Below are 14,863 nucleotides of genomic sequence, written 5' to 3'. Positions count from 1 at the left end.
CCTCTATGAGTCTGTGCCTGCTAGGGTCCTGCCTCCGGAGCCCGTGCGGGGATGTCTCGGAGACCCCGCGCTGACTGCTGCTCAAACATCACGGTGAGTTTGTTACAATGTAGCAATTTCTCTTTAAATCTCTTAACTCTCTCTACCTGCAACTCAGGGCTGTGACAGGGCGAAAAAAAACTGGGGGGAAGGGGAACCGTGTCCCCCCTCCTTGGGTAGTAGCACTGATCTCTTTCCACTGCTCCCCCAATTCAGTTGTGCCCCCCCAAACAGCCTTCTATTCCTGCGTCTGCAGAGCACGTCTACAGAATACAATGTAGCTTTATAAAATGATATACAATCTTCTAATCGTTGTAATGGGGAGGCTGGCAGATTCTTTCCCCACCCCCATCTCTTCCTTCGCATATCTCTACAGGCTTCTAGAATAGATTTTCCCTCTCTGGCAGAAGGGGTGGGGGCTTTGGGGAGCGGAGGAAAAGAGAGGAGGTTATCATTCGCAGGGCTGGATGATTATGTGTAGGTTTTTTGTTTTTCCCCGTTGTAAAGGCATCGTCTGTTTCATTTCCCCCCACCCCCCACGCCATCTCCAAAGTAAAAGCAAAGGAGAGGTCTTCTCCCCCCATGGTTTCTGAAAGACTGGATGGGGAGTTGCAAAGCAAAAACATGTTTTCTTTGGTGTCTTCCTTAAAAAGGGAATTCAGATGTTTACACTGCTTACTTCTAAAGGTATTTACAGACGATGTAAATTCATTTATTTTGATAATAATGTGAAAAGGTGTTTTTGATCTCAGTAAAACAAGGAAGAAACTGCCAGATGAGGTTATCCTCTGTTAACCTGGTCTTCTCCCATCTCCCTTGATAAAATCTCTACTTATGATTCCGGCCTTGTCCCTGCAAACCACTCCATGTCTATTTTGTGCTGATTTGGCTGAACGAAAACAATACTACACAATTAAAAATAAGTCATTTGTTATTTTTTTCCCCATTTTTTTTACTTCATTTCAAATGGAATATTATCACTCCTTTCTATTATCCCTACCTTTAAGTCCCATGAATTTCTGTGGAATAAAAACACATTTCTTGCTTTTAAGGTATTAATTTTGTACATTAACCGTGGTCATTGGCACTAGTTTTTCTGCAATTTGCTGTGTTTTGTACTGGTTTATACATACAGGCTCTAATTCTCCAGCCTAGCCTCTTGTATATAGTCCAATTTGGTTTAAGTTCTGATAGTTTATCTGAACACTTGCATGCCTCAAAAATTCATAGTAATAAACACTACAATATGCCAGAAGTCAATTTGTGAAGGTTTTGCAAAGTCCAAAAAACACAATTATCAAGAGCATGTCAATGTTTTAAATAATATACATATTAAGTGGGCATCTCTGAAATGTTAGTAGTCGTGGAAGTAGTTTTCAAAAGCTAGAGTAAAATGGAAAGTTTAATAAGTGTTTGGGGATTGTTGAAAACAGAGGTGAGGTCCTTTCTGCCACTCTGTCCAGAATAGTTGAAAACTGGCCTGTAACAATTAATATTGAATGTTTCCCAAGCTTTGTTCATTTGGAACTACAGTGGAACTCTTATTTAGAATATTCTTTTTTTTAAGTCATGTTTGCGTCAATCAGTAACTCACTAGAAAAGGCTAAAGAACATTTATATACTGCTACTTTATCCCATCATGTGCACATACCTCATTAAGCAGGGACAGAGGCTTAGCTGAAGCCATATGTGTTTTGCCAACTTAGAGCTATTTTCAATTTGTAGAAACCAGATTTTGAAATTACTGTATACCTTGGTTTCAGATGTTTATTTCCACAAACAGTGGAAACCAAGCTAGCTGAAAGATAATTAACCACAATTAGTAGCATAATTTCTCCCTGGTTAAACAAGGTAGATGTGACTTGGTCTGGACTAGTATTGGGAGTATATGTTAGATTATAGTTAAAGGGCTATCACATCACTAAGAAATTGAGTGTAGGAACATGGCTGTAGCTATTTTGTTTTTGTTTTTACTCCTTGCAGGCCCATAGGTTGTTGTTTTTTTTCGAGAAAGCAAAAACTTTATTCCATCACCTCAGATATAAGTATTCTGATTTTGTGAACCACTACTACTTTGTAGTTATTTGCAGGGGGGGTGGGGGGAAGACAGGGGTGGACCTGCCACCAGAAAATTGTTGAGATATCAACTAAAAAGGAGAGGGACTGACAAACAGTTTCTACCTATGGTTTGGGTGAATTTGTTGGCGTATGACAACTGACTTGCTTTAAACACAGATAATGTTCAACCATTATGTCATGAACAGTGATCAATTACTAAGTTAACATATGCTAAACTATTGCTTGTTAAGTATGAATAATCCATAGCTGCCTGGGTTTGCTTAGGAAAACATAAATTTACAAATCACAATTCATATATTTGTATAGGATGCTAAGCAAAAATCACATAAACTGCATTAACATTTAGCATACAATAGATGAATGCATCCAGGTGTAAATAGTTCAGTAAATTATGACTTAATAAACCACCAATAAACTTTGTGTAATCTAGTCTAACAATGTACAACATATTAAAACACAATCTGTTTGGTTTTAGTTTATGTAAGCCCAGCAAATTATAGTTTATACATTAAACCATGAAAAAGCTGGCTTAGAAAATTATGCGATCCCACTTATAGAAAATGTCCATACATAATACTAAGCTATTGTTCAATTGAGATTTATAAAAAACATAGTTATGCCTACGGAGCAAACTTAGGAACACCACATTATAGTTTTGTGTGTACTCCTATAACCTGATTCACACATAAACACTTAATAAGCTGGGTTGAACTAGCTATGGTGCTTTGGACTATATTTAACTTTTTTGAGTGAGTTTTATGTTATACTATGCTGAAAACAAACTGAATTATGAAGAAGCTTCTTGGATTAAAAGCGAAACGTCTCAAAAACAAATTCCAGTTGCCTGTTTGAAAAAGCACCTTTGAAACAACCTGTATTATGGCTTAGCATTTTGTGTGATGTGGGCCACTAAAAGTATGGATTCTATTTCAGTTACATTCATTATCACTATTATATTTCTAAATATTTGCTTAAGTGCTTTTTCATACTCACTGGTTATAATTGTGTACAAATTATGCTACTTAAACTCTGAATTTACATTTTCAAACAGATCCTTTACAAATTGCCAAGATAGGCTTATAAATAGGTTTCGAAGGAAGTTTTTCAGTATCAAAATTCAAATAATATACAACTAGTACTCTAAGGCAATTTGCGGCATTGCTATATTGTTGTTAAAGCCTTAAATGCAATCATTATGGGGGGAAATTGAACAACTAAGACTTCTTAGCTGCCTTAGTTTTTGTTGATATTTTATGTTTTTCATGAGTTGCCATTGTTTATGTTTGTGCTAAATTACCTGTGCCAGTTGGTATAGATCCACTATATTTAATCAAGTGGGAGCTGGTGTTTTGTATCTTTTAATTATTTTTCACCAAAGTAGTAAATGTATATTTTATACTTGACAGCCAAGAATATTTAGGGAGAAGTTAAGGTAATCGATAATATTAAAATTTTGAATTCTTCTATTTTGTTGGAATGAAGTTATAATATATTCTGAATATAAAATCCATTTTTGTCCTTTTTAATACAAATGCAAGAAATAAAAACTTATAAAATATGGAAGCTAACTCTAGAGTATATGCTATTTGCATTTTAGAATGTATGAGATATTCTTAAAAATTGCTTTTAGAACCAATTTGCCTTTCTAGGCATCTTCTGTTTCTTCTCATGACTTTCTAAGATAGTACACAGAAAAAAATCTGGAAAGTTACTCAGTTAACATTTATGTGTACAGGGAAGAGCAGTATTCTACATTACAAAATGTGAATGTCACATATTTGAAAATATTAATCTGAATGAGGGAGAACAAACTGAAATTTGAGCTTAAGAATCAGATGGTTTAGAAATCGGGCTTCATGCTGTTTTGCATGATGAGCACTACGTAGAAAAATCAGTATTATTGGTGGAGTAGTGAAATTGGATTTGCTTCTGAAATATTACCTTGGGATTCAGGAGTGCCTTTCTTGAGCTTGGGTGATATGTCAAATGTGTTTGATCATAGGAAAGAAAGCCAGAATAACACATGCAAGTTATATCCAGAATGGATTCATCTACATGACTGCCCTTGAACAGAAACCTCAGAACAATCAGAACTGTTTGCTTTTTCAAACACTTATGAGGAACCTGTTGGTTGCACTCACTGGGACTTCTGGAACCTTAAAAGCTGTAAGGGAGGCATTTCAGATTCTGACAGAGTACTTGCCCAGTAGTTCATAGAGTTGTATCTTTTTGTGGCAATGTCTAGATTATGGAATATCATGTCTCTAAAGATTCCTTTTATCCCCCTAAGAATATTGCATTTAAAGACATTTTGTTCAAACAAGGCTTCTGCATGTTAAAATTATTAGAGGCATGATAACAAAAAGTTTTTGAACGCAATCTGTGTAAGATGTTTTATCTGTTGCATAGGTATCCATTTTAATGTGTTCTCTATTGATATATTTATTAATACTTCTATATAGCCTTGAGCATTATTTACTTAAATAAATATTAATTTCCCCCCTTAATCCAGGGGGGAAATCCTCCCAGGCATTAAAAACATGATGTTAGCATTACGAAGTTTCAGGTGACAAATCACAAATGTTCATGGTTTTACTGACTGAGGACTGCACATTCCTACTTCCCATTCCATGGAGAAACATTGGTTTGTCTCTGCTAAGTCCATGGCTTCTGGAAATTTCTTATAGTTGGACAGAGTCAAATATGTCTAGCTGGTTCCTGGATCATTTCTCTTGCCAGTGAGATAGCTTATTTAATGTCATATGAATGTCAAGTCAAACAAAAACCCTGAATTTCACTGTTCTCACTTTACCTTTTAGCATATCTTTTTCCACAAAAGATGCATAGACTACTTGAATCAGCCTTTGAATTGTGTTTCCAGGTGATATAAAGGGTTTATTTAGTTGGAAACCATTATTTTTAATTATTACAGGAATCAATTGATATGTAACTTTGTTCAATAGCAGATAAAATGGTGAAGTGATTTAATTCACCAAAAGCCCCTGCAAACATCCCAGTTTGGAATTCCATTTGTAAATAGCTGTAAAATCTCTGATAGAAATGTAAAATGCTGCCATGCAATGTTCTAGTGGTCATGTTTGTACTTTGTGTTAATTTAAATTCTAGTTGATCAAATTTGCTTTGGCTCTCTTGCCTATGGAAGTACTAACAAAGCACAGAAACTCCTGTGATTTGTTTACCATGAACCATGAATTGAACCCCTCTGGCTTGTCTCTGCCAAGCAAGCCAAAAACCAGAAGCTTTCAGCCAGTCTGAGGGAACAAACCAAACGTTTTCGTCCCTGTTTCCTTGTAAATAAACTACCGAAAGATCTTTCATGGTTTGTTTACCTACTCACACTGGGAGAAGGATTTAAATAGGAGTAACAACAGTATGCAGCAAAGGACAAATTAATTTATAGTAAGCCAGAATTTTGAAGACTTCTGTTTTACTTCAACATAGGTATAACTGTCTTCTGGAACACTAGAAATTGGGCATAAGAGAGGTTCCAATTCCAATTGCTCAAATGTTACTCTTTGTTTTAATCAAAGCTATAAAATGTTTAATTTAAATGAGCTTCAGCAATTGTAGCTAACATAATTTAATTTTAAATAGTTTTTCATATGACTTATATCTAGGAGTTTGGGCCTCCTAGTGAGTGCCAAGGTTCTTCCACTTTTGGTCCTGGGGCAGAACTGCTCCAGATACATCGGGTATGCAATCTAGGGTTCTTCTTAGACTCTTGTCTCCTGTTGGAAGAACAGTTGACAGCTTTGGCCAAGAGGCTTTGGCACACATTTGGGTTATGCACTGCTTACACTCATACCTGGACTGGGAGTCTCTGATCATTGTTACTCATGCCCTTGTGAGTGACAGACCTCTTGTCTGGATTATTCTCATGTGTTCTAGTGGAACACTCCCCTTGGAAGGTCATTTGGAAGCTTCAACTGGTACAGAATGCAGCTGCACAGATAGTAAATGATATTGGGTACTTAGTACACGTAACACCACTACTTCATGAGCTGCTTTAGTTGCTGGTATGTTTCTGGATGCAACTAAAGGTGTTGGTTGTCCTTCATGGCTTAAGATTGGGTGACCTGAGAGACCGTCTTCTCCAAATGGTTTCTATCCAGTCCAGTCCATTAGGATGGGCATGTTCTGAGGGCCATTAGCCAAGGAACGTCAGCTGTCATGGACTAGGATACATGCCTTTTCTGCCATATTACTTGTCCTCTAGAACATTCTCCCTTCAGAGATTAGTATGGCCCCATGTTCGCTCTTTTGTAAGACCTTGGAATCATGGTTACAGGCCTGGGATCTGAGTATGTGAAGCGTCCTGTTTCCTGGATATGTTAACATCTACAGATCATAATTTTCTCAGCTACTGTGTATATCTAATTTTTGTATCCTACTTGTAATTTGGTTTTAATTTATTTTACGACAGTTTGCCACCCAGAGTTACATATTTGAGATGATTGGCTATATATATTGAGTAAATATACCTTTTCATCACATTTTAAAAGGCAAATCAAGGCACAGAATTTAATAAAAAGAAATCACACACGCACACACACTGTACAAAACTACATGATTAAGTAGTATTTTTTAATTGTAACTTGATCAATACAAAATATCCTAAAACCGCAATCAGTTTTAAAGTCTGGGCTCCAGTTATGGAAGGAGCTCATAAATGAAAGTTCTAGATTACAGAAGAGGAAGGGGTTGAAAGAAGAATAGTTTGTTGAATTATGTAAAAAAAATTGTAATTTTCCTAACTGCAAGTGTGTGGATATATGTAATAAATATTATACACAGCAAGACACACACACACACACAAATAGGTAACCAAGGTCATTCAGCATTTATTAGAATGCAGTCGCTAAACTAAGATGAAAACTGCTTGAGTATCAATGGATTGTGACCAATTAAAAATAAAAAAACATTTTTTTCCTGAAAGTTAGCTCTTGTCCATATCTGATGGAAATTTGATTTTATTTTCTATCCCATGTTTCTTCCACTTAGGAGACAAGAAGATAATTTAATTGAAATCCAAAGATCCAAAGTCTTTAAACGATCTGATCTCTTCTTGGCACCAGAAAATATTGTCCAGGCCATATTTAAAACTTCCTATGAGGCAATTTTATGCATCAATATTACAATCAAAACTCTGACTGAGAAGAGTCAAGTCAGGAGAATATTGTTCCCCCAGACCTTTACTATTGAGAGAGATGTTAGAAGCTGGAAAGGAGTGGGGGGGCGGGTTGTTTCTTTTTCTTTTTTTTACCAAGGATAGCCTACTTTATATTTCAAGAGACTATTATATGCAGTTGTTACTTAAACTGAAAATTTCAGCTACTAAACTGTATGAATTAACTTCAGGAAAATCATCACACAGTTGTTCCTGGACCAGGTCTGGTATCAAGAATCACTACCACCTGTCAGTTCAGAGACTAAGAAAAATGAGTATCATTCTAGCAATGCTAATGAATGGCATGTGTTTGGGAAAAATATTTAAAATATCTAGCTGATATTGGGAGAAATCATAGACAATCCAATATTCTGTCTTTAATTTGTTTATTTTGAACTCACAAGGTATTCTTGCCAGTTGATTTCATACTGTAGATTTAGCGTATGTCTTTCAACACTGTAGATGTCCAGATTAAATACTTGTTTCATAGTATTTAATTCATTAAATTTATTGTAGATATATGATTAATCCTGATGTTCTTATTCCAATTTTCTGAATTTATATAACACTCAGATATAAACTAAGTATACAGATTGAATCACAAATCATGTTTAAAACTTATTGATTTATTTGTGCCTCAGTGTATCATGCAAGTACTGCCACTATGGCCAAAGGGGGAAAAATATCTTAATAACATTCACATTAGTGTTACATTGATTTTTCAAACACCGAGATTTCAGATTTTTCTACGTTTAACTATGGAAATTCAATTTATAGTCTGCTTAGAAGCAGCTCTAGAGAGGCATTTGAAGCTTACCCATACCCTACATGCCATTGCAAGCTGAGAATAAGTTCTAGAAACTGTTTCAAACCTATTTCTTGACTGTTACTGATCAAAATGTAGAATTCATTTATATGGTTTTGGAAAATTTCAATTTTACACAGACCATTCTTTAAAAATTATGGAGGTTACCAAAACTGAGCTGATAATTGCACGAGTTGGGTAAACCACTATAAAAACTCTTCAGGGGACCGAGGCTGGATTATAAAATGAATATATGTTTTTAATGCTTCTGTATCTGAAGGGTGTGCTATTTTTTACTTTAGAGGAAATCTGCACTATAGTTCTCTGGGTAGTTGTCTCAGAAGGATTTTAAATTTAATTCAAATTTGTTTAAACTGGAGTAGGTGTACCATAATCCTTGTTCAAATAAAGACAAGATTAAATTGGTTGTTAGGAAGAATAATGCTAGCAAATAAACATTTTTTGGTTGTTTTAAGCTGAAGTCACTGAAATGTCTCTGGTCAATTTCTGTACTCTGAACCAGCAATATGGCGTTCAGATAAACGATAAAGAAGTTAATTGAGTTGTGGTTCACACTGTCTGACCTCCAGGACTCTGATTACACTGCAGGCTGAAATGCAGAAGTGGCTTCAGAAGAAAACTGCTGCTTTTGAAATATTCCCTTCCTCCTTTGCTACTCATATTGACAAATTTGAATCTCGTGTTTTATATATCTGTTCAGAAAGAAATAGCTGAAAAAAGTTATTCTCAGGTATTAGGGTAATTGGGAAAGATAAATGCATATGTTTAATGCAGTTAATTGGGAGACTTAATAAACTTGTATTTGGGGCTGCTTGCTCTCTCTTGGGGATCTTCTTAACTGTAATGCAATGAATCCTACTGGGATCTCTTTGTAATCCATATACTGCAAAGTAGTATTCAGTCCCCCAAGATGCATAACAATTGTTAGTTTCTCAAAAGAAGTTTTGGTAGTTAAAAACAAGGGGACCTGGTAGATACTTTTATTTCTATAGTAAACATTCCCTGGATAGGTCATCAGGTTTCTGAATGTCTCTCTTTCTACCCCCATTTATTGCTCCTTTATTCTTTAAGCAACATTTCATGTCGCTTACCTCATCTTTTAGCTATCTACATTGAAATAGTTACTTTTTAAACAGCTGTATTTTGTTCTTCCTTTTTTCTTTTTGCAATTGGACTTCACTACTATCATAGCATTTTCTTGATATTTCTTTCAGAATCAGGAGGATGCAGATACATTTAGCATTTTTGTTTTGGGGATGAGTGCATACAAATGTCTTCTATACATATTCCAATTTGTAGTATACTTAATTTGCATTTATTTCCTCAAAGACCTTTGTACTTTGACTGATTGCTTGCCGTAGTTTATCGTAGTATATTGTTTTAAAACAAAAATCAGCACAGTTAGCTACTAGTCTATATGCTGGGTGGAAGGGTTATTTGGTAGGTGTTTTGTTTTAAATTGGGCAATACTGTAAATGCAGTATACATTTTATTGCTTTCCATTAAGATCTTATGCTCCCATAATATGGTTCACACCTAGAACTAGGTCGTAGCAAATATTTTGGCCATAGTATAATGTGTAAATCACCTATTTGTATTGAGTGCAGAATGAGCTATTGCAATATATTCAATAAAATATAGTTTAAAAACCCTAGTCTCCTCCTCCTCTCCCCCCCGAATTTAGTATTATATGGAATTGGGTATTGTCATGCCACAACATGTAAATATTGTGGCTAGGGCAACAATAGCATAATATTTACATGTTGTGGCATGACAGATATCCTACCACAAAAGTCATGGCTCATTATGTGATGCACTCTGGTTCTTTAGTTGTGGATATATAATCCATTCTCGTTTTGGGCATCAGCAGTACCACACCGTGATGTTGGTGGCTAAGACGCTGAGCTTGTCGATCAGAAAAATCGGCAGTTTGGCGGTTCGAATCCCTAGCACCATGTAATGGAGTGAGCTTGTCCCAGCTTCTGCCATCCTTAGCAGTTCAAAAGCATGAAAAAATGCAAGTAGAAAAATTGGGACCAACTTGGTGGGAAGGTAACAGCATTCTGAGGGCCTTTGGCATTTAGTCATGCCGGCCACATGACCATAGAGACATCTTCGGACAGCGCTAGCTCTTTGGCTTTGTAATGGATACGAGCACTGCTCCCTAGAGTCGGAAACAACTAACACGTTATGTGCAAGGGGAACTTTGACCTTTAATCCATTCTTGTTTTAGGCTGTTAGATGAGATATGGTGTGTACTATCCATAGGCAGCATTGGTAGGCTGTTCTTCAGATTCTTTGTATATTGCCAAAGGTCATGTTGATCTCTAGACTTATAAAAACTATACTTCAAAAATACTACTTGAAGGACCCCATTTGTTCTGTGCTTTATCAATAATTTGGGAGGAGATTGAATTTGTATAAGTTCAGCCTTACAGGCAATCCTCGACTTACCACCATAATTGTGACCAGAATCTTGGTTATTGGGTGAAGCGGTCAATTAAGCAAGATGCCCATGTGACCACTTTGCTCCATGACTGCAGTCCCAGCTCCAAGTTTCGGTTGTTAAGCGATTGTGTGGGTTGTTAAGAGGAGTATGGGATGCCTCCAGGTGGCAAGGCCCTGGAAGCCTTGGCTGGCTACAGGGCTCACTAGTGAAAGCAAAGTTGCTTCAGGGCAGTCAATTGGTTGCAGAGCCCAGCAGCATACAGAAATTGTTCCATTTACATTTTATGTCCAGCCAAAGCAAGGTGCCTTCCTACAGAGGTGGCCTTGCAAGTTGCACCATTCCGTAAGAGGGCACCATTCTTTCAAGGCCTCCTGGGTGTGTTGGAATGGTGAACACGATCTACACCAATGGTGGTATTCTACCAGTTCGGCCCGGTTCTGCCGAACCAGTAGCGGCAATGAGCAGTAGAGACTGAAGCGGTTCTCTCCACTGGTCTGCTGTTGGGCCCACCCGCCCGCACTCCCATACTCACGTTTATCCCCTGCTTTTGAAGCACAGCTGCTTTGCACAGCACAGCAGAGGGCCACGCGGCAGCCGCGGAAGCGACCAGAAGAGGGCAGGCTTGTAGGAGGTGAGTTGGAATGCCTCTGCACCTGCGCAAAGTGTACCTTTGGCACACACAAAGTGTGTGCACCCACGCAAAAGCGCACCCACCAAGCCACATCCACCAAACCCAATGGTAAAACTATTTGAGTCCCACCACTGATCTACACTGCAGGAGTTCAACTGCTCTTCAGGCACAGAAGGAAACTTCCAGTGGGGTACAGAAATGAAGCTTAAATCATGAAGCTCCAAAGTCTCTTCCTGCACCCTACTGGGTGCAAGAAGTCCCTTTCTGTGCACCAAGATAAGCTGATGTCCTTTCCCAGGTTGCAGAAAGGGAGCTTAGATCTTCAAGATCTAAGCTTTGTTTCTGCACCCCATGGAAGAATGTCAACTCTCCTCAGCCAGCAGTAATTTCAGCCAGCCCCTAGAGCAGGAGTCTTCAAACTTGACAGCTTTAAGACTTGCGGATTTCAACTCCCCGAATTCCTCTTCCAGTCATGTTAGCTCAGGAATTCTGGGAGTTGAAGTCCACAGGTTTTAAACTTGCCAAGTTTGAAGACCCTTGCCCTAGAGACTAGAAGGAGTCCTCCTGGCATGTCTTCTGACTTTCTGAGGAAACTGGCAGATTGCAAATAGTGTTCACATGATCACAGGGGACTTGGCAACTGGTTGTAAATGCGAATTCGGGGTCGGGGTGGGTGGGTACAATGTTTTATGGTGGCCAGAATTGATTTATGGGCCATAATGTACCTTTTCCAAGGTCATCATAACTACTGTTGTTAAACAACCAGTTGTAAGCTAAGGACCACCTATATTCAGGGGATACAGTTGAAAAATTGTTAAGGTTAAATATGGATTAAGATGAGGCATATAAGCAATCACACTTTTTCCTGTGTTTCCTCTTCTCTCTCCTCACAGCCTCTGCAAACCTCCATAATGAGTTAATACAATGTTGTTTCTTATTTATTTTATTTTTTTTGTATCCCGCTTTTATTATTTTTACAAATAATTCAAAGCTGAACGTATCCAACACACCTTCCTCCTCCTATTTTCCCTGCAACAACAGCCTTGTGAGTTGGCTTGGGCTGAAAGAAAATGACTGGCCCAAGGTTGCCCAGCTGACTATCATGCCTAAGATGAAGAAATGACTAGAAGTCATTGTCTCCTGGTGAATGGTCTCAAGCTATGACGTCTTACAAAATTTAAAAGAAAAGCTTGGGTCACATTTTCTTTTTTCTTTTTTTCATTTTCAACAGAATGTGCAGTATAGTAACAAAAACAATATAATGATTTTATATGCCCAAAGGGGTACACAAATACTTTATTGCAGGGGTAATAACTTACTTTTTATGTTATTTATTGAATTTGCACTGCCCCATCCCTGACTACTCTGGGCAGCTTTACAAAAATTAAAGCAACAATAAATACAAGCAACTCGGCAATAAAAACAGCATCCTTTCAGGGAATAACACACACACACTTCCATCAAATTTCTTAGAACTCTCAGAGCCTGTCCATCACCCTAACTCGAGTCCTGCAAGAAAAGGCAGGTTTTTAAAGAGCACTTGAAAACAGGGAAGGTGGCCCTCAGAGCTCATCCCTGTTCCAATTTGCACTTTTTTTCTTTTGAATCAAATTGAGTTTTTTATTCATATATTGAATTTCAGCTGACCCAAATCATATATAAGTGTGAAACTTTTTTATTGATACAAAAATAAGTGTACCTATTAACCATGGACAGTTCACTTAAGACCGAAATGATACATAAGTCTGACAGTCTTTTTTTCTACTGTCCTGTTGACATACCTTAAACCAAGTTGGTCAAATGAACTGAGGATGATTTGGGAAACACTGCAAATAGAATTTGCCCATCTGTTCAGAGTGCCCGATGAAGACCAATTTACACAATCAGTGTTGGCAAAGTTATATCTTTTTATTAAATGTAGTTTAAAAATCATATACCCTAGTTGCTTTTGTCATTCTCCCCATCGTTCAGTTTATCCATTGTCTTTTAACAGCAACTCATGGGCCTTTTTTTTTTCCTATGGGCCTTAAGTCACGCTTAGATTAGCTTTGGTTCAATTCCTTACCTCACCTTTCTGACTGCTATTTAATACATTTCTACTCAGGTCTGCTATAACAGCAGTAGCACTTAGACTTATATACAGCTTCAGTGCTTTACAGCCCTCTCTAGGCAATTTACAGAGTCAGCATATTGCCCCAACAATCTGGGTGGGAAGGATGGAAGACTAGCAGGCTGAATCAATCTTGAGTTGGTCAGGATACTGCATTCTAACCACTATGGCACCACAGCTCTTGTAAGTAGCTGGATCTAGCAACTCCACTAGACATATATAATCTTAATTGGTTATTCTATAATACAATGGCTATGACTTTTAAAAACAATTGTATGCAACATCAGCCAGATGGCCAATTTCTGTTCCAAGACACTCTGAAGACAGGGCAATTTCTAGTGGAAACGCAGCAGCTTGGAGTGTGTTGTTGCGTCTCTCTCTCCCCCTCCCCCAGCATGGCTGCTTTTTCTTGCTGGGTTTTCAGACTACTGTATTTCTTATACATATAAGGATCTGAACCCCCCAAGGGAAGCAAAACAGCTTTTATTGGGGAAACCAGTAGAGAAAGAGTTAACCGTAGACTGATTCTGTTTTATAAGTTATCTCACCCAGAATGTATTTGCAGTGGAGATAAAGTGAACTTTTTAGGAAATTTTAAAGTATTCTGTAGTTAATTCTGGGAAACATAGAATTTGAGGTAATAACCAGATCAGAATACAGATGACAAGAGGCAATGGTATAGTTTTTATTTGTGCATTCTTATTTGCCCCTCTTCAAAAATAAAATTCATTGAATGTAGTGGTGTTTCATCTCAAAAAAGAATTGCCATCCTAAGCTTAGATCTGGATCTCTAATAGCTATTTCCACTTTCACCTCAACCTGAATCATAGAGTCCAGACACAAATTCAGTTGCTTCTGAAAAACATTCCTTAACATGTCATTAAACATATTCTAAGTATAATGATTAGTATTTTGTGGCACAGCCTTTTTGCCTGTTTGTTTTTGTTCTCTCTATAGAGGAAAGAAACTTTTAAAATATTTGAAGTTTCTATCTCTGTGCTTTCCTCATTATATTAAAAAAACAGGTAAGCGAAATCAACCAAATTATTATTGAGGGTTGCACATCCTCCCATCTCTGCCAACTCTTTTGTCATAATAAAAGTGTCCTACTTCACTGCAGTAAGGATAGAAATGACATTAACACACCTACATTTTTATTTTAATCTGAAAGTATTAACAACCCCTGCAAAAATTTGCTCTCTGCATGTGTAAATAATGCAGACATGATTATATTGGACAGAAGCTTGCTTTGATGAAAGCCTGATTAGGAAGAATTCAATAATGTTACTGTTGACATCTACAAGTGTATGGATTGTTTTTGTTTTTCTGGTAAATAATTTCAGTAATATTCTAAATTAATGACAGAGCTTCTGACAAGTTTCTATTAAAACAAAATAGACTGAAATATTGCCTTTAATATACTGTAATTGTATGCAGCTTATTATAGTCTAAGAAGATGATGGAGAAATTGAGAGATGTTCTTGAGATTACTGTATTAAAATGCTGGTTAATAACCCACACAAAACATGCCCTGGATCCTG

At 37.2% G+C, this 14,863-nt stretch overlaps 1 protein-coding gene across 3 annotated transcripts in view; it reads left to right on the top strand.

Moving 5' to 3' along the window:
* BICRA (BRD4 interacting chromatin remodeling complex associated protein) overlaps window positions 1-14,863 on the top strand; it is a 60,243-nt gene continuing 45,380 nt past the window's right edge. For 2 of the 3 annotated variants that reach the window (XM_026715319.2, XM_087940159.1), the window contains exon 1: window positions 1-93. The gene's annotated coding sequence lies outside the window, so the exon portion shown is untranslated. The remainder of the gene's footprint in view (window positions 94-14,863) is intronic. The other variant, XM_026715320.2, reaches the window with a different exon arrangement.

This window comes from Pseudonaja textilis, chromosome 10, assembly GCF_049901715.1.
Source record: "Pseudonaja textilis isolate UNSWEBS1 chromosome 10, rPseTex1.2, whole genome shotgun sequence".
NCBI lineage: Eukaryota > Metazoa > Chordata > Lepidosauria > Squamata > Elapidae > Pseudonaja > Pseudonaja textilis.
This window is presented reverse-complemented; position numbering and strand designations above follow the sequence as displayed.